General features: G+C 41.8%; 1 long non-coding RNA gene across 1 annotated transcript; it reads right to left on the minus strand.

Moving 5' to 3' along the window:
• Positions 1-5,392: 5,392 nt before the first annotated feature.
• LOC310753680 lies at positions 5,393-7,223 on the minus strand. The gene is made up of 2 exons (XR_014543443.1): positions 6,786-7,223; positions 5,393-6,319 (listed from the first exon to the last, which is right to left on the minus strand). It is a non-coding gene; the product is annotated as an uncharacterized lncRNA (long non-coding RNA).
• Between the last annotated feature and the right edge of the window lie 12,672 nt (positions 7,224-19,895).

Genomic DNA, 19,895 nt, shown 5'->3' on the forward strand with positions numbered 1-19,895 from the left:
AAAGCTGTCCAAGTTGTGGGTTGGGCCACTATTGCATATTGTGGTAGCAAATGCCATATTTTAATTATGTGCTCTGTCAAGAAATCCTTCCTTTTTGTCTGTGCTGAATCTTCCAACATTCAGCTTCATTGGGTGGGCCCTAGTATTTACAAGAGGGAGGCAAGTTCCTTTCTGCCCACTATCTCCATTCCATGCTTAATTTTATATACCTTTTGTCATGTTTGCCCCCTTGCCTTTGTTCTAGCTCCTTAATCATTTTGCTTGCACTTTTCTAGCTCTGTGATATCCTTTTCGAGGTGCCGTAATCAGAACTCTGCACAGTATCCCAAGTGCAATCACACTGTAGATTTGTAACAATAAATGGATATTGGTTGCTGTATTGGTGTCCCCTTTCCTAATGATTCCCAGCATGGAATTTGCTTTTATGTTGCATTTGGTTGTTTTTGTTTGCCAGTGTTGGGGCAATGGAGAGTTTAAAACAAAAAAAGGAGCAGCAGGTAGGAAGGGGGAAGTCCTCATTTGAACAAACATCACCCAGTGGACTTGATGTTGGCAATTCACAGGGGTAACTATGCATTCCTAGCCAGACATCTTGCCTTCTTCCAAAAATGGGAACTTGAGAGGATGGAAACTATATTTAGCAAGTCTATCGCATGGCTCCCCCAGGAGACAGTGATGGCCCAACTTGGATTAGGCAAATTAATGGAGAAGACTGTTAATGGGTACTAGCCATGATGGCTCTGCTCTGCTCCCATGATCAGAAACAGAAATGCATCTGAATACCAGTTGCTGGAAGCTGCAGGAGGTGAAAGTGCTATTGTGCTCATGTCCTGCTTGCAAGCTTCCCACAGGCATCTGCTTGGACACCATGAGAACAGGATGGTAGACTAGGTGGGTCACTGGTCTGATCCAGTTGGGCTATTCTTACATTCTCAACATGCATGTTTTTAAATATGCAAATAGCAGCCTCCAGACCATGGGAATTGGAGAGCTTAATCCTACCGTCCCTTGTGTGGTCCTGCCAAAAAAAGCTTCCATTGGTACACAATGTCAAGAACTACAGACCAATCTCCCTGCTTTATGTGGATTATAAAATCTTTGTCAATATATTAGCTAACAGGCTAAAGAAGGTTCTGTCTGAATATATACATAAGGACCAGGCAGGTTTTCTGCCTGGAAGACACATGAAAGACAATATCAGGAATGTTGTAGATATTTTGGAAAAGTTGGAAGCAAGGAAGAACTGTAAAGCAATGTTAATGTTTATTGATGCAAAGAAAGCCTTTGACAATGTATCTTGGAGTTTTATGTTACACAATTTTGAAAGTATGGGGATTGCTCAAGATTTTTTAAATGGTATCATGAACAAAAAGCTAAAATTATTATAAATAATGTGGTATCAGAGGAAATTGGAGTTGAGAAGGGAACCAGGCAAGGGTGTCCATTTCCCCCTCTGTTGTTCATTTCAGTACTAGAGGTCTTGCTAAATATGATAAGAAAAGATGAACAAATTAAAGGTATTACAGTAGGATCCAAACAATATAAATTAAAAGCCTTTGCTGATGATTTAGTACTGTCATTACAGGATCCAGACTCCAGTGCAGTCAAAGCACTGGAGTTGATACAGGAATTCGGATAGGTAGCAGGATTTAACTTAAATAAGAGCAAAACCAAAGTATTAGAGAAAAATCTGGATAATGATGAAATAAAACTATTACAAGAAAAGACGGGCCTAGATTTTGTGAAAAAAGTTAAGTATCTGGGAGTGAATTTGTCAGGGGGAAATCTAAATTTATATAAAGATAACTATGAGAAACTATGGAATGAAATTAAGAGAGATCTAGAGATATGGTCAAATTTAAAATTGTCATTAATGGGCCGGATTTCGGTGGTTAAGATGAATGTATTGCCAAAGATGTTATTTCTGTTTCAAGCAATCCCAATTATAGATAATGTGAAATGTTTTAAAGAATGGCAGAAAGCTTTATCTAGATTCATCTGGCAGGGGGGGGGGAACCAGAATTAAATATAAATTACTAACAGATTCTAAAGAAAGAGGGGGATTTCCCCTGCCAGATTTGAAAATCTATTTTGAAGCGGCGGCGCTTTGTGGATTAAGGAATGGATACAATTAGAAGATACTGATGTTTTGGATTTGGAGGGATTTGACAATGTGTTTGGATGGCATGCATATTTATGGTATGATAAAGTAAAGGCCCATAATGCTTTTAAAAACCATGTAATTAGGAAATCTCTGTACAATGTATGGATAAAATATAAAGATCTCTTAGAAAGGAAGATACCCAGATGGCTCTCGCCAATGGAGGCGAAGGCCCAGAAAAAGCTAAATATGGATATCAAGTGGTTGAAATATTCAGATTTGCTATTGGAGGACAAAGAAGGTTATAAATTAAAACCATTTGATCAAATTAAAGATAAGATAAATTGGTTACATTATCACCAGATTAATGCATTGTACAAATTAGATTAAAAAAATGGTTTTGCTTCAAAAAAATCTAAGTTGGAAACGGAGTTGTTGGACTCTAAAGTTAAAAATTTGTCTAAAATGTATAATTTAATGTTGGAATGGCATACAAAGGATGAACAAGTTAAATCAGTGATGATAGATTGGGCAAGAGATGTGGGACATAATATAATGTTTGAAGACTGGGAAAGATTGTGGAAGGAGACAAGTTATACGATACAATATATACGATATACGATATACGATATCTTTATTGTCATTGTCCCATGCAGAACAATGAAATTGAAAAACTACATAAAACTACATAAAAACTACATAAAACTACCACAAAACTACATAAAACTACATAAAACTACATAAAACATTCTAAAACCCCCTAAAAACTCTAAAACCCCATTTTAAAATACACTATACTATAGAGACCCCTTATGCTGCATTTAGAACCAGAATTGCATTTGCATAGAAACTGTTTCTCAGGTGGCTAGTCCTGGCCTTTATAACCCTATACCTTCTTCCAGAAGGCAGAAGCTGAAAGAGATCATTTCCGGGGTGCGTACTATCCTGTGCTATCTCTGCCGCTATCTTATGGCACCTGGCAGCATAGATTTGATCTAAGGTGGGAAGAGTGCACCCAATTATTCTCTCTGCAGTCTTTACAACCCTGGATAGCATTGTTTTTCCCCTGGCCGTGCAGCTCCCAAACCACACACACAGACCATAAGTTAGTACGCTCTCCACAGGGCAATGGTAGAATGCCATCAACAGGTCCTTTGAGAGATTGTTTTTCCGGAGGATTCTCAGAAAATATAACGTCTGCTGTGTTCTCTTCACCAGGTCTTTGCTGTTCTCTCCCCAGGTTAGGTCGTCTCTCAACTCCATTCCCAAGTTCACTGCATATACGGTGTTAAAGGAAAATATAATGAAAATGATGTACAGATGGTATTTGACTCCTGTAAAATTAGCAAAGATATACCACAACAGAGATAATTTATGTTGGAAATGTAAAGAAAAAGAGGGTACATTTTATCATATGTGGTGACCTGCCCCAAGGTGAAAGACTTCTGGGAGAAGATTTATAACGAATTGAAAAAAATGTTGAAATATACATTTATAAAGAAACCAGAGGCCTTTCTTCTTGGAATAACAGGTTTGGAATTGCCCCAAAAAGATGTTAAATTATTTTTGTATGCCACAACTGCTGCTCGAATATTACTAGCTAAGAAGTGGAAAACGCAAGAACTACCAACTGTGGAAGAATGGCAGATGAAGATGATGAACTTTTCAGAGCTAGCCGACCTGACCGGAAGAGTCTGCGACCAAAATGAGGAGGAGTACCAGGAAGAATGGACAAAATTTAAAGACTATTTACGGTAGTTAAATATGTCAAGTTAACTTAATTGGAGAAGCTTGCAAATATCAGATAGGCTTAGGATTTAAATATGTAATGTTATGAATTAATATGTTTAATGCCAAATTAGAAAGAAAGAAAGATGTTAAGAGATTAAGTTAATTTTATTATAATATTGGTTTTGGAAAACCGTTAAAATGATATACATTGAAATTAAACTAGGGGGATATGAGGAAGTCACTTAACAACGTTACTAAGATTGGTTTAAAAACGGCTGAGATTTGTTTGTTTAATTTTTTTTTGGAAAATCAATTAAAAAATTGGGGGGGGGAGCTTCCATTGGTACAAAGAGCAGCTCACATTTCATGCAACCATTAGCTTCTGGCAGGTGATTTCCATTGGGACCATGGGCGTGTGTAGGGTTAAGTTTCCTCTCCAGGTCCTAAATCATGGGTAGGCAACATAAGGCCCGGGGGCAGGATGCGGCCCAATTGCCTTCTAAATCCGGCCCACAGACTGTCCAGGATTCAGCGTGTTTTTACATGAGGAGAATGTGTCCTTTTATTTAAAATGCATCTCTGGGTTATTTGTGGGGCATAGGAATTTGTTCTGTTCCCCCCCCCCCCAAAATAGTCCAGCCCCCCACAAGGTCTGAGTGACAGTGGATCGGCCCCCTGCTGAAAAAGTTTGCTGACACCTGTCCTAAATGCTACAGGCATTAACTTGGTTGTGTGAATCATGTAACTCTGAGCAGCAGACAAAAGTGGACATGCTTGAACATCCTTTCGTGCAGCACCCTTGCTGTGTCCCCAACCTCCCTTGTGTGGAGCAAGAAAGGTCTGTAGGGCTTTTTTAAAAACTTCTGTTTTCTTGAACATAGAATATCTCACATTGAGGACTCTGATATACCTTCCCACTTAATGAAGGGAAGCTTTGCTTCTGCACATGACTGTGGCATGATGGGAAGTTTTGCTTCTGCACATGACTCGGGCAAAACCGTTCTAAGCTGAGACATTCCCTCATCACCCTAGATGATGTTCCAAACATGGAACTTTGAAGTGTCAGGCATAGCTCTAATGGCTTTAGCCCAAACGTAGCAGAGTTTTCCTGCACAGCGAAGAAGCTAGTTGAGGTGGAAATGACTAGTCAGCTAGACTCAGAATAACTATTTACAGGATTTATTAAAAGGAAAAATAAAACCAGCAGAGTTTCTGCATACGAAACAAAGCAAAATAAATCCTTTCTTTCTCTCTCTCTCTCTCTCTCTCTCTCTCTCTCTCTCTCTCTTAACCATACACAGCACTCCTACTCCTAACACACCTAACCCAAACTGTGCTAGCACTCCTAGATAACAGAGTTGAGTGCTGGTCGTTAACCAATCAGAGTAAGTATAGTTTCTAGGTCAAGCAGACCTTGGCTTTCTGCCAAGAGTAAATTGACACTGCCTTGAGTTACTTGTGTGAAGCCAGAATCTGTAAGTTTTCATGAGAATCAATTAACAGAAACTGAACACCCCCTCACAGATTCTGCTGGACAATTAACATCAAATAACACCTATGTAGGAGATTATTTTTCCAGCAAACCTAAACCCTTGCACATTTGCTTGTTCTTTATCTTTGCCAATGGTTTAGTTAATACATCTGCTACATTTTCTTCACTTGATACATAAGTACATGTGATTATATTGTCTTGTACAGAGCAACGTACATTTTGGTATTTTACAGAGATATGTTTGGAACGTGATTTGAAACCCTCTGTTTTACTTAAGGTTATACAAGCCTGATTATCAATGTAAACTCGTACTGGTTCTCCACAATTTACATTTAAATCTGCTAACAAATGCTTGAAATAAATCACCTCGTTGCACAATTCACTCAATGCGGCGTACTCGGATTCCGTTGATGACACACTTACAACGTCTTGCTTGCGTGACCGCCAGCTGATTAAAGCTCCACCGACCATTATGACTAGTCCTGTGACAGATTTTCTATCTGGCAAATTTCCCCAGTCACTATCGCAGTAGCAACTCAACATTTCATCCTCTGAAGAATTTAATTGTAACATATAGCCAATTGTCTGTTTGAGGTATCTCAGAACTTGTTTTACCCCTTTCCAGGCATTTAGTGTGGGTTTTGAGACCAATCTACTTAATATGCCTACTGCGTAACTAATATCAGGTCTGGACCACTGTGCTAGATACAATAAACTTCCAATTACAGAATGATATACATCAGGATGTTCAAATTCAGGACTCTCATCTATATGAAGTGTTTTTATGAAACCTGGATCCATAGGCACCACTGTCCCTTTGCAATCCTGCATCCCGTATGTAGTCAGTAGTTGTTTAACTTTGTTCTGCTGACTAATTAGGCAGCTGCCATCTTGGGCCCAGCACACTTCCAACCCTAAATATGTCCTAACCGGGCCTAAGTCCTTCATTTTGAACTTACTGGACAATTGCTTGGCAAACCTTTTAGTTTGTTTATCTGTTTTGCAAGCATACAATACATCATCTACATAAATCAGACAAAACTCTTGATCACTGCCTGTACCACGTACATAAACACAATTGTCAGCTGTACTCTGCTTGAAACCAAATGACACTAAAGCCTCATGGAAACATTTGTTCCAAGATCTTGCAGCCTATTTGAGACCATATAGAGCTTTGTTTAATTTCAACACTCTATTGGAACCTGTCTCATAACCAGGCGGTTCGGCTAGATACAGGTCTTCTGATATTGATGCATGTAAATATGCAGTCTGGATATCAAAATGGTTTAACAGGAGTTTTCTCTTTGCTCCAAGCGTTAGAATCAGCCTTACACTGTCCCCCTTAGCAGTAGGGGAAAAAATCTCGTCATAATCTTTTCCAGGCCTCTGAGAGTATCCTTGAGCCACTAAACGAGCTTTGTATTTGTACTTTCCTGTCACCAGAGGTTTAAGTTTGTACACCCACCTGCAGCCTACAATCTTTGCCCCCTCAGGCGCTGCTACTGGTGTAAAGACCTTGTGCTCATTCAGAGAGGACATCTCTTCCTCCATTGCCTGTTTCCAGAGCTCTGCCTCCTCTTTTGGTAACTTTAACACCTCCTGAAAACTCTTGGGCTCTGCAATTACACTAAACACATTTGCAGTATCTGGAGAAAAACGCACCGGAGGCACTCCTTTGTTTTGTCTTTTAGATCTTCTGGGAGAAAATTTTTCTTCTGACCCACTTTCCTCCTCAGAACTACGACCTCTCTTTTGTTGCTTAGCAACTGGTCTCTGGCTAATTCCACTTTCTTGAGAGCTCTTATCTGAACTTTCCTCCCCCTCAGACTCTGATTCTCTATGTTTACCTTCAGAGTCATGAAGCTCCTGGGAAGGTTCAAACCAAACCTCAGTATTGGCATGTAGTCTCTTCCAGCCACTATGTTCACAAAAATTGGCATTCCTGGAGATCACAATGCCATTTGTCCCTTCAGCAAAGCGGAAACCTTTTCCCAGCTCCTGGTAACCTACAAACACTAACTGTTTGGTCTTAGGATCTCCCTTCTTTCTCATTTGTTTTGGAATTAATACCCAGGCTTTTGATCCAAACACATGCAAATGGTCAATTTTGGGTTTTTTCTGAAACAATTTAAAGTACGGAGTTGTACCTATTGTTTGATGAAAGAGCCTATTTTGGAGATAACACGCGGTGAGCATGCTCTCCCCCCAATAAGACATGGGCAAATCAGCATCATCAAGCATGGCAAACATCATATTTTGTAAAGATCTGTGTTTTCGCTCTGCAACGCCATTCTCCTCTGGGGAAAAGGCGTTCGTTTTTCTATGCCCAATGCCACGCTTTTGTAACCAATCTCTAAAAGCATTTGACATAAATTCACCACCTCTGTCCATCTGAATCCTTCTGAGTTTAATGGACAGAAATCTTTCCACAGATGCCACCCAGCCTTTAAACTTAGTGAACACGTCACCCTTATTCTTCATGGGAAAAACCCAAGAGTAACGCGTGGCGTCATCCACAATTGTTAATGAAAAACGCGATCCACCCCTGCTTACAGCAAATGGACCAATTACGTCCATGTGAACCAGCTGTAGCGGTGACTCACTAACTCTGTCACTTCTGGGGTAAAAGACTCTGTGGGTTTTAACCTTTTTACAAATATTACAATCAAGGTACTTGTTACAACTCTTTAAATCACCCCCATCGGCCAATTCAGACATTTTTAGTACACTTTTCCAGCCAGCATGCCCCATTTTCCTATGCAATAAGTGCACACAGTTGTCATGTATAGCTTTGTTATTCACTGCAGGCTGAGATTTACTGACTACTGCTGCAACTTGAGATCCCGCTTTAAGCCAAAACAAGCCTCCCTCTGACTTAGCAGTGCCTAAAGTCTCACCAGCCTTCTTAATAATGCAACTGTCTCCTTCAAAATACACTTTAAACCCAGCTTTTAGCAAACAATCTACAGACATCAGATTGCTCCTTAATGAAGGCACACAAAGTACATTTTGCAGGCATTCACGAAGACAAGGAACAAAAACTGCACCCCCCGAAATCACTTCGGAAGTACTTCCGTCTGCTAGAGCCACCTGGCTGCGCTGTGCTGAGTTCTTGGAAACAAACAATTCATCTGAATTTACGATGTGCCGAGAAGCTCCCGAATCGACCACCCAGACAGCTTGTTTCTCATCAGCAATCTTGACCTCGGCGGTCACCAGCTGAGCCGACTGTTTTCGTTTGAAGAATTTCCTTTTACGCTGCTGCTGCTGCTGCTGATCTCGTCTCTGCTCCTGCACCGGCCACTGAGACTTGACCAACTCCGGACATTGTCGTTTTAGATGCGCTGAAGACCCACATCGGAAACAACGCCTAACAGCAAACGCTGACTCCTCATCGGTACGCTGCTTTTGCTTCACCTCTGGCACGGCATGAGAACTCCTTCCAAACCGCCCGCCTGCAGAAGCCTCTGCAGCAAACGACCTTTCTTGCCTCTTCTGCCATTCTTCAATCAAACGCCCAGTAACGTAACTGACTGATAAATCACGCTCCTGTATGCCTTCTAGAGACAAAACTAAATTATCCCAGCTTTCCGGGAGAGAACTCAAAATAATAGCCACCTTCTCCTGCTGGTCTAATGCACAGTCTCTTTCCTGTAGCGCAGCAAACTTTAACTGTAAACTGTGTAGGTGTTCCTGCATTGTAACCCCAGGCTGTAACATTGCCTTGTACAATGACTTGCGAATGAACAGCTTGGAAACCGCTGTCTCACGCACATGGAGTTCTTTAAGTGCTTGCCACACACCTCTAGCTGTCTTGATTCCCCTCACATACGGCAACTGGGAATCTTCCAGCCCCAAGACAATTGTGGCCCTTGCTCTTTGGTCTTTATCGAGGTCTTCATCATCAGGCTTCGCAGGAAACTTACTCACCACTTGCCAGAGACGATCCCTCTGCAGCACTGCCTGCATGCGTTCCGACCACAGCAAGTAACTGGAGTCATTCAGACGCTCAAAAGCCATCTGAACTGGTTGTGAGGCCATCTTGAGAGCGATGTCCCTGGAACCCGGAACCAGCTACTCACGACCACCGAGAGAGAAAACAGGAACCACAGCACCCAGCACTCACACGCTGCAGCTGTTGTCCTTGTGTCCACTGCGTCACCAGCTCACAACAGTCAGGAACCAGCCAGTGTCCATCTGCTGCACCAACGGGAACAACAACTTCTGGAACTACTGGAACCAACACCGTTGATGCTGACACCACCACAACTCAGGCTGGCAGCACAATACCCATAACCTCATGGAACTTTGAAGTGTCAGGCATAGCTCTAATGGCTTTAGCCCAAACGTAGCAGAGTTTTCCTGCACAGTGAAGAAGCTAGTTGAGGTGGAAATGACTAGTCAGCTAGACTCAGAATAACTATTTACAGGATTTATTAAAAGGAAAAATAAAACCAGCAGAGTTTCTGCATACGAAACAAAGCAAAATAAATCCTTTCTTTCTCTCTCTCTCTTAACCATACACAGCACTCCTACTCCTAACACACCTAACCCAAACTGTGCTAGCACTCCTAGATAACAGAGTTGAGTGCTGGTCGTTAACCAATCAGAGTAAGTAGTTTCTAGGTCAAGCAGACCTTGGCTTTCTGCCAAGAGTAAATTGACACTGCCTTGAGTTAATTGTTAATTTGTACTTGTGTTAACCAATCAGCAACAAGCACATATGTGGCAATGCTGTAATATTCAATAAAAGGGACTCCCCAAGATTTGCTCGGGAGATGCCTCCCATATGACACTTGCTACTCGTCTGTTGTTTATTTCAACCCAACATCTGGTGACCCCGACGTGCCAGATCCCTTCGCAGCCATCCCTGTACTTCACTTGACTGGAAAAGTCTCAGCGCACTACTTCGTGAGTATGGGGGGGGGGGGACTGACTAGGTTCCAAAAGGAGCATGCCAAGGAATTGCTCCATCTCGTTAGACAGCGGGTGGCGGGTGCTCATATTTCTTTGAATGAAATTGAACAATTGTTATGTGAGATTGCTTGCCAATGCCCCTGGTACCCAGAATCTGGCTCTCTGGGGTCAGAAGCTTGGCAAAAGATCGGAAAAACCTCTTTGCAGAACCGAGGGCACCGATTCATTGTCTGCTCACTTGGCAGAAGTGTGCAGATGCCGTCGCTAGATTAGGACCACAGGCATCTCCGACGGCACCTGCTCCTTTAGCCGCTGCAGACAATCCCCCACCTTACCCAAAACTTTTGCCTCCATCGCAACCTTGCCAACCCCTCCCTACGCCTCAGCCCACATCCACCCCCCCATCCCTCCTTTGCCTGCCTCAGCCCCTGCGTGTTCTTCCACCGGAGCTGTGCGCGCCACGCTTTCTCAAGCTCGGCAGAAAGGGCTCCTCTCCTTAGAGGAAGAGGCTGGATGGGCTGGGGAAATGCCATCTGCTTTCCCTATCTCCTATACGAACCCCGGCACTGCGCAACAACAGATAATGTACGAGGCGCTTCCTTATTCTATTCTGAGCGAATTAAGGAAAGCCATTACTGACTCTGGCCTCAAATCTTCTTATGTGCTGGGGATGCTGGAGGGAATCGCAAATGGTTACACAATGCTACCTCAAGATTGGAAGGATTTGATGCGCATGCTTTTATCTCCTGCTCAGTATGTGGTTTTTAAAAGCGAATTTAAGCATAGCGCAGCGGCCCTGGCTGATCCACAGCATTCAGCCGCTCAACTCTTTGGTGCTTGTCTGTATGATAATATACCTGCCCAGGCGCAATTAACACCTTTACATTTTAGTCGCACCGCGACCTGTGTGCAACGCGCCTTTCGGAAAGTCCCTGTCTCAGGGCAACCACTGAGCTCCTTCGTTAATATTAAGCAACAACATTCGGAGCCTTACCACCAATTTATAGATAGATTGAAAGAATCAATCACCAGGCAGATTGATGACCCTACAGCTCAAAATGAATTGATGAAAAAATTGGCTTTTGAAAATGCAAACACCGATTGCAAAAAGGCTTTGCAGTCAATCATACATCGCCCCAAATATGACCTGGCCGATATGATTCAAACCTGTGCAGATGTTGGCAGCCAGAGCCACGCAATGTCTTTGCTTGCCGGTGCCATCCAGGCTGGCAATAAGCCCACGGGCAATTGCTTCAATTGCAAACGCCCAGGTCATTTTGCTAAACAATGCAGAGCCCCTGGCGGGGGAGCAATCAGGAATGGTGATGCCAATAAGGCTAAACCTTCCAAAAAATGCCCTAAATGCGGTAAAGGCTATCATTGGGCAAATCAGTGCAGGAGTTCGGGAAACTCCATGGGGGCCCAGCTCTCGGGCCAGGACAAATAGAGAGCCCTCCGCCGTCAGTTTCCACTATTGAAAATTTCTCTAAGGATATACCCTCTGATTTCACCATTGATTTAATCAATCAGGAAACCAAAGACGCTGTTTTACCTGGTGAAATTGTGCTCATGCCCACCCAATTGGTGGACCCACTACCACCTAAGGTCGCAGGTTTAATTTTACCCAAATTCTCTGCGGCCAAAGAAGGAATCATGGTTATTCTAGGAGTCATAGATCCTGACTATGTGGGCACAATCGTGGTTCCACTTTGGAGCCATATGCCCATGCAGTTAAAAAAGGGTGAGTCTTGGGCGCATTTGGTAGTGCTCCCTTCTCATCCTACTGTTTCTATTATGGATAGTAATTTGCACCAGCTTTCTCCCCTCTCTCCACAGCTATTAGCTGTAATCCGGAGGATCGGTGAACAGAAACTTCTTCGTAAGTATAAAATCAATGGCAAAGTTCGGGAAGGCTTGATTGACACGGGCGCAGACATTTCTATCATTTCCAGTAATTGCTGGGACCCCACGTGGCCCCTTGAGTCTGCCTCTGCAGTTTGGGGTGTGGGTGGACCTCAAACCTCTTCCAAAAGTGTACAGTGGCTGCCTGTTTCTCTGCCTGATAGCTCTGAAACCATTGCATACATCCAGCCCTGTGTGCTGAAAATCCACCTCAATCTGTGGGGCAGAGACCGGCTACAACAATTACAAGCTACCATTCAATTTAATGAGTAAGCTTGCACTCCCCCTCAACTGGAAATCCACCACCCCTGTATGGGTGGAACAATGGCCCATAACGGGGGAAAAGCTACTTGCTTTAAAAGAATTGGTGAATGAACAATTATTGGCAGACCATACTGAGTTCTCTGTTAGCCCCTATAATACCCCCATCTTTGTCATAAAAAAGAAAAGTGGGAAATGGAGATTTCTCCAGGATTTAAGGAAAATTAATGAAATCCTTGAACCCATGGGGCCCTTGCAGTGTGGTCTGCCTAATCCGAATGTGATCCCCCATTCTTATCAATTGGCTATAATAGATTTGCAAGATTGTTTCTTCTCCATCCCCTTACAGGAGAAGGATCGTAAATTCTTTGCTTTCACTGTTCCTGTGTTAAATAACAGCCAGCCCACGGAACGGTATCAATGGAAAGTCCTACCGCAAGGAATGCTGAATTCCCCTACCATGTGTCAACATTATGTGAATCAAGCCCTCCAGCCTTTCCGTCTTCAGTATCCACACCTTTTAATCTTTCATTATTATTATTATTATTTATAAAATATTTATTAAGGTTTTAGGAATTTATATAAAATAGAAAAAACAAAACAAAAAACAAGAACAGTAAAAATACATACAAACCAAACAGAACACATACAACAAGTATAATTTCAATCCCTTATATTCATAAAACTTACTTTCCCGACCTCCTCATACCTCCCCTTTCTGTATTCCATTCTCTAATTAAGTCAATTCAGCAAATCCTTCCCCTAATTTCTGTATAATTTTTAAACTTTCTTTTCTTAATCACATAATCATTACAGCTTTTAACCACTTAATTTCTGAATCAACATCGTTCTAACCTTCAATAATTTTACAATGTTTCCTAAGATAGTCCTTAAATTTCTTCCAATCTTCTTCCGCCGTCTCTTTTCCCTGGTCTCGGATTCTGCCGGTCATTTCTGCCAGTCCCATATAGTCCATCACTTTCATCTGCCATTCTTCCATGGTGGGTAGATCTTCTGTCTTCCAATACTTTGCAATGAGTATTCTTGCTGCTGTTGTAGCATACATAAAAAATGTTCTGTCCTTCTTTGACACCAATTGGCCGACCATGCCCAGAAGAAAGGCCTCTGGTTTCTTCAAGAAGGTATATTTAAATACCTTTTTCATTTCATTATAGATCATTTCCCAGAAAGCCTTAATCCTTGGGCATGTCCACCAAAGGTGAAAGAATGTACCTTCAATCTCTTTACATTTCCAACACTTATTATCAGGCAAGTGGTAAATTTTTGCGAGCTTGACTGGACTCATGTACCACCTATAAATCATTTTCATAATATTTTCTTTTAAGGCATTACATGCCGTAAATTTTATACCGGTGGTCCACAACCGTTCCCAGTCCTCAAACATAATGTTATGACCAATATCTTGTGCCCACTTGATCTTTTAATCTTTCATTATATGGATGATATATTAATTGCTGGCCCCCACCTTCCCCCCCCCCCCCATGGAAACATGATATGGTAGCTTGTTTGTCAATTTATGGTTTGCGAATTGCTCCCGAAAAGGTGCAAGAATCCTCTCCTTTTCATTATCTGGGACACAAAATGATAGCTAGCTATTCCATTCCCATAGTCCCTGAGCTTCATGCTCCAAAAACAATGAAATATGTCCAGCTACAACAATTGCTGGGCAATATTAATTGGATAAGACCATATTTTAAAATCCCTCTTGAAGTTTTGCGGCCGCTCTTTTCAGCCTTAAAAGGCCATCAATCTCCTGGTGAGCAAATTACCTTGACCTCTTCTCAACAAAAAACCGTTGCCCAGTTAAAGGAAATTATGCATCTCCACTGGGTTGACCGAGCAATTCTTAATGTTTTGCCAGATGTAGTCATAATGACAGATTCTGTCCAACCTTTTGCGGCCCTTATTCAATTAGGCCCATCAAAAGTTCATATTATTGAATGGCTTTATTTACATCATACGCCGAAAAACACGGTGACTCCTTTAGTGGATCTCCTTGCTCAGCTGATCAGCAAGGGTCGCCGTCGATGCAAAAGTCTCTTTGGTATTGATTGCCGCCAAATTATTGTGCCCATGCCCCTAGAGCAATGGGAGACTGTTTTTTCCACTAGCATGGATTTGCAGTGCGCTTTAGCCGATTTTGTCGGCTCTGTGGGATGTCATGTGCCCGCCGACCCTCGCCTGCAAATGGGTAGACAATTTTCCCTATCTTTCTCTTCCATATTGTCTCCTGTCCCTTTGGGTGCCCCTACTGTTTTTACTGATGGAGCCCCCTCCAGGGGGGTGGTGCATGGCAACAAAATGAGGAATGGCACAGCCTCTATACTCTCCCACAAAAATCAGCTCAGCGTTCTGAGTTGGCAGCTGCCGTTAAAGCTCTGCATCATTTCTCCTCACAGCCAATTAATTTGGTAGTGGATAGTCTTTATGTTGCAAATGTTATAACTCGTTTACAGGGCAGCTATGTAAGTCCCTTATTGGATGACAATCTATTGAGCCTTTTTCTGTCCTTACAATTGCTTCTCTCCAACCGCTCTCACCCACTATTTGTGGTGCACATTCGCTCTCACCAACCCTTCCCAGGCTTTCTCACTGATGGTAATGCAAAAGCAGACTCTTTGCTTAGGGCTTTGCCTGTCTCCCCCATTGAAAGTCATGCTTTCCATCATCAGAATGTGAAAGCTCTTAGCCGCCAATTCCAAATTCCGTTGGATGCGGCTCGTGCAATTATCCAACAATGCCCTCAATGCTCTAATCAGATTGGCCACCCCAGCCCTGGTGTCAATCCCCGTGGGCTGGAGGCCAACCAGTTGTGGCAAATGGATGTGACTCACTTTTCCCCTTTCTCACCTTGGAAGTTTATACATGTCTGCATTGATACATTTTCTGGCTTCATTAGGGCCACCCCTCAAAGGGGAGAACAGGTTAAACATGTTTGCAATCATCTTGTTCGTACCATGTCAGTCATGGGGAAGCCTCATTCCTTAAAAACTGACAATGCCCCAGCGTATTGTGCGAAAACCTTTGCTCAGTTTTGTGAAACGTGGAATATTCGCCATTTATTTGGCATCCCTTACAATTCCCAAGGCCAAGCTATTGTTGAACGTGCTAACTGCACCTTAAAAACTGCTTTAATTCGACAGGGAAAAAAGGCCGGAGTCCCAGCCTCACTTTCAGAAAAGGAAGGCTGGTTGGCTAGTGTTCTATTTACTCTTAATCATTTGAATGTCTCTATACAGGATCATCAACCTTATACTCGCCTCCAAAAGCATTTTCAGCAAAAAGAGATACTTCCAGCCCCGCTGGTCCGTTATAAAATATTACCCTCCAACGAATGGAGTGAACCAGTAAAACTGATTACCTGGGGAAAGGGTTATGCTGCAGTTTCTACTCCACAGGGTGCTCGCTGGGTTCCCGCACGCTGCGTCCGCCTCTACCATGGCATGGCAACAGGCCCTGCAGAATCCGATACCGCAGTTCGACTGTCAACTCCAGATCGCCCAGGATGCGGTGCCCAGCCCCCCCAGGAATCGCAAGCGGGGAAATCGTAATGGACCAGTGTCGTGGGGCCAAATAAAATCACTCTCATTTCAAGCTGAACAGCTTAGAAAGGAAAAGCAGCTAGAAGCAACCCCTGATAATTTGCTTCTGTGTCTCATTTCCTGCCTTAATATAAATTCCATGATAGTGCTCATTTTCAGTGTTTTGTTTTTGCCCCTCTCTGCTTCTGCTCCTAATAGCGGTGGTTCCACACCAATAAATGTATGGGAATCTTTTGCAAAAACCCTCAATGTTTCTTCCTTTTGCCTAACCCAACAGGTATCAATAGGTGAAATCCTTGGCTTTTGCCTTATCCCTGTTTGCCATGACCCTCTCGATATGCAAAATGATACCTGGTTTTATTCATCCCTACCCCAAAATGATTCTCTCCGCACCCTTGGTTATTCCGGTTACCACAACTGGGGTAACCAAGTGCGCCGAAGCCCACCTCTGGCCATTGATTTGTTGACCCCATACGTGGCTTCTTTTAATGTCACTTGCGCCCGTATGGTCAATTGCACAAAAACCAACTGTGTGAAAATGGGCAAGGATAATTTTAACTGCTCTACTTATGTAAATATGTCTTATGTATATAAATATACAGAGCTGCCTGAAGGCTGGTTCTGGTCGTGCCCAGGCTATACATTCAATTATATTCCAGCAAACATTAGCCATGGCACACCTTGCTGCTTAAGCCGTTTGTCTATCATTTTACCCAAAAAGCATCATTTGTCCCGCTCTCGATATCGCCGCTCTGTGGAATTAACTAATGATTGTGATGATTCTGTTTCTCTTCCTAGCAGATCTGAATACATTTCGTTAGCCGTTTCTCTTTTAGGAGTCCCTGGATTGGCTGTACGGAAAAGTATGAACATTAACTCTTTAGCTTGCTCCGCAGCAAAAGCTCTGAACTTTACTTCACAAGCCCTTCACCTTTTGAATAAAGAACAGAGTGAACTTCAGCATGGACTCTTACAATATCGTGCTGCCATTGACTATTTATTAATGCTTCATCATTATGGTTGTGAGCAAGTGAATGACATGTGTTGTTTCAATATTACTGATAATTCCAAAGCTATTCAAAAGCAAATCTCTCATTTGCAAAATCTCACACACCACATCAAACAGGATGTTGGATTTTCTGGCCTCTGGGATTCGTTCACCCAGTGGCTCACTGGCTGGTTGCCAAATATGAATTGGCTTCGCAATCTCTTTCAATATGTTCTTGTCATCATATGTATATTAATTTTGCTATGTTGCTTCATCCAATGCATTCCTGGTCTCATACGCCTTTGGTCTCAGTGTTTTTCTCCTCCTCAGCCACCCAATAAAATCATTGCTGCCTACTTTGCGAAATGGCAGCACCAACAGTAAATAATAGGGGAGATGTGGACGGACTTATTTCGGGCATGCGCTGGCAAACCACGTATCCCGAAGTATTTTTGTCCCACTCACCTTTAAATCAAAAAAGAAAGGGGGAGATGAAGGGAAGTTTTGCTTCTGCACATGACTCGGGCAAAACCGTTCTAAGCTGAGACATTCCCTCATCACCCTAGAATGTTCAGTTCACATTGAGTTCATGAAAACATTGTACCCTGACCTGTTCTTAATGCATAGTTGACCACATCTACGGAACGTGATTGTTATGTTCTTTTAAGTCTCGCTATATCAATCACTAGTTATAGTTTAATAAGGAGGTTTTCATGCCTGTCTAGTTCTGTGTTCCCTTTCCCACCCTTTAATCTATTCATGATTAATGCTTATATGTGGCAATGCTGTAATATTCAATAAAAGGGACTCCCCGAGACTTGCTCGGGAGATGCCTCCCATATGACACTTGCTACTCGTCTCTCGTCTGTCGTTTATTTCAACCCAACAACTTAACACTGGGCACAGTGCACCTTGGGAGTGGGGCTGCCATGCAAACCCCTGCTTTTGTCCTTGGATACAGAGTTTGAGAGTTCAGGCAAATACCTGAACACTCTTTATCTCTATAGCAGGCTGTTCATATGTTGCAGCAGGGGCAATGGAAACACATAGCGTGACAGTGCTGATTTGCAAAATATGCTTTCAGTCTTTAGAGCCAACACAGGAACAATTTGCCATAGAAGTGTCATTTGTAATTATTTGTATTCTGCACTCTCATTCCCATTTTTGTTTATAAGGTGTAGTTGTTTTCTACACGCACATGCACACAATTAACAGCATCCCCCCCCCCAATTTTTTATTGGTTTTCACAACATTATAAACAAACACATAAGACAAACAAACATAAATCATAACCTTATTGAAAATTACACTTATTAACATTGTTAAGTGACTTCCTCGCTTCCCCTTGGTTGAATTCATTGCACATCCTTTTAACGGTTTTCCAAATCACAGTTCTTATAAAATTTAACTTAAACATTAGCATCCTTAGATCTTCACTTTATGAAATTAAACATATTAATTCATCACTTAACATAAATAAAATCCTAAGCCAATTAAGTATCTGCAAGCTGTTTTCAGTTAATTTAACTTAACATATTTAACTAAGTAATCATTAAATTTAATCCACTCTTCCTGATACTCCTCCTCCTTCTGGTCGCGGACTCTTCCGGTTAGGTCGGCTAGCTCCGAAAAATCCATCATCTTCATCTGCCATTCTTCTATCGTTGGTAATTCTTGGGTTTTCCATTTTTTAGCTAACAAAATACGAGCAGCAGTTGTGGCATACAAAAATAATTTAACATCTTTCTTGGGCAATTCCAAACCTGTTATTCCAAGAAGAAAGGCCTCTGGCTTCTTTATAAATGTATATTTCAACATTTTTTTTCAATTCATTATAAATCTTTTCCCAGAAGTCTTTCCCCTTGGGACAGGTCCACCACATATGATAAAAAGTTCCTTCCTTTTCTTTACATTTCCAAAATAGATTGTCACAGTTATGATATATCTTTGCTAATTTTACAGGAGTCAAATACCATCTGTACATCATTTTCAGTATATTTTCCTTTAACACAGTACATGCGGAGAACTTGACCCCTTTCTTCCACAATCTTTCCCAATCCTCAAAACATTATATTATGTTCTACATCGCTTGCCCAATCTATCATCACAGATTTAACTTGTTCATGTTTTGTATGCCACTCCAACAATAACTTGTACATTTTAGATAAATTTTAACCTTTAGTATCCAATAACTCTGTCTCCAACTTAGATTTTTCAAAAGCAAAACCATTTTTCTTATTCAATTTATACAATTCATTAATCTGGTGATAATGTAACCAGTTTAACTTATCTTTAACTTGATCAAATGGTTTTAATTTGTAACCTCCTTCTTCTTCTTCTATTAATAAATCATAATATCTCAACCATTTGGTATCCTTATTTAGTTTTTTCTGGGCCTTTGCCTCCATTGGTGAATTAACAGCATTTTTAATGTGCAAATATTAACAGGAAGTTTTCAGCACCGATTCTTAGATTTACAGCTCAGGAAGTCACAACAACAACAATCCCACACATGATGCAATCAAATGTAGAAGTTTTATTGGAGATAAATACATGTTAATAGCTTTATTTCCCTTGAGCTTGTTGAAGTAGCAGTATATTTATAGCTTTTCCCCATAGTAGGTTGAGTAGAGTATGACATTTAATCTTGGAAGAGATGAACAAACCCAACTGCATTATTTTTAAAGTAATTTGCTTATGAAAAAGAGAGAGGTATTAGACATATTTTTCAATACAAGCTTGCACTTTTAAATCAACCAACCCTGTCACCAAATTCGTGGCTAGTAAACCTATGTCTTCACATGGAATACCCTATCCCACCTTCCCTTCTCTCCCTCCAACAAAACACAACTGGCTGAACTCACAGACAGCTAGCTTCTTCAGTTAAGCGGAAGCTAAACACTAGAATAAATTTCAGTTGGCCTCAAAAAGCTAAATGCT

The sequence above is a fragment of the Podarcis filfolensis genome, assembly GCF_964270895.1.
Source record: "Podarcis filfolensis genome assembly, chromosome: W".
Lineage (NCBI taxonomy): Eukaryota > Metazoa > Chordata > Lepidosauria > Squamata > Lacertidae > Podarcis > Podarcis filfolensis.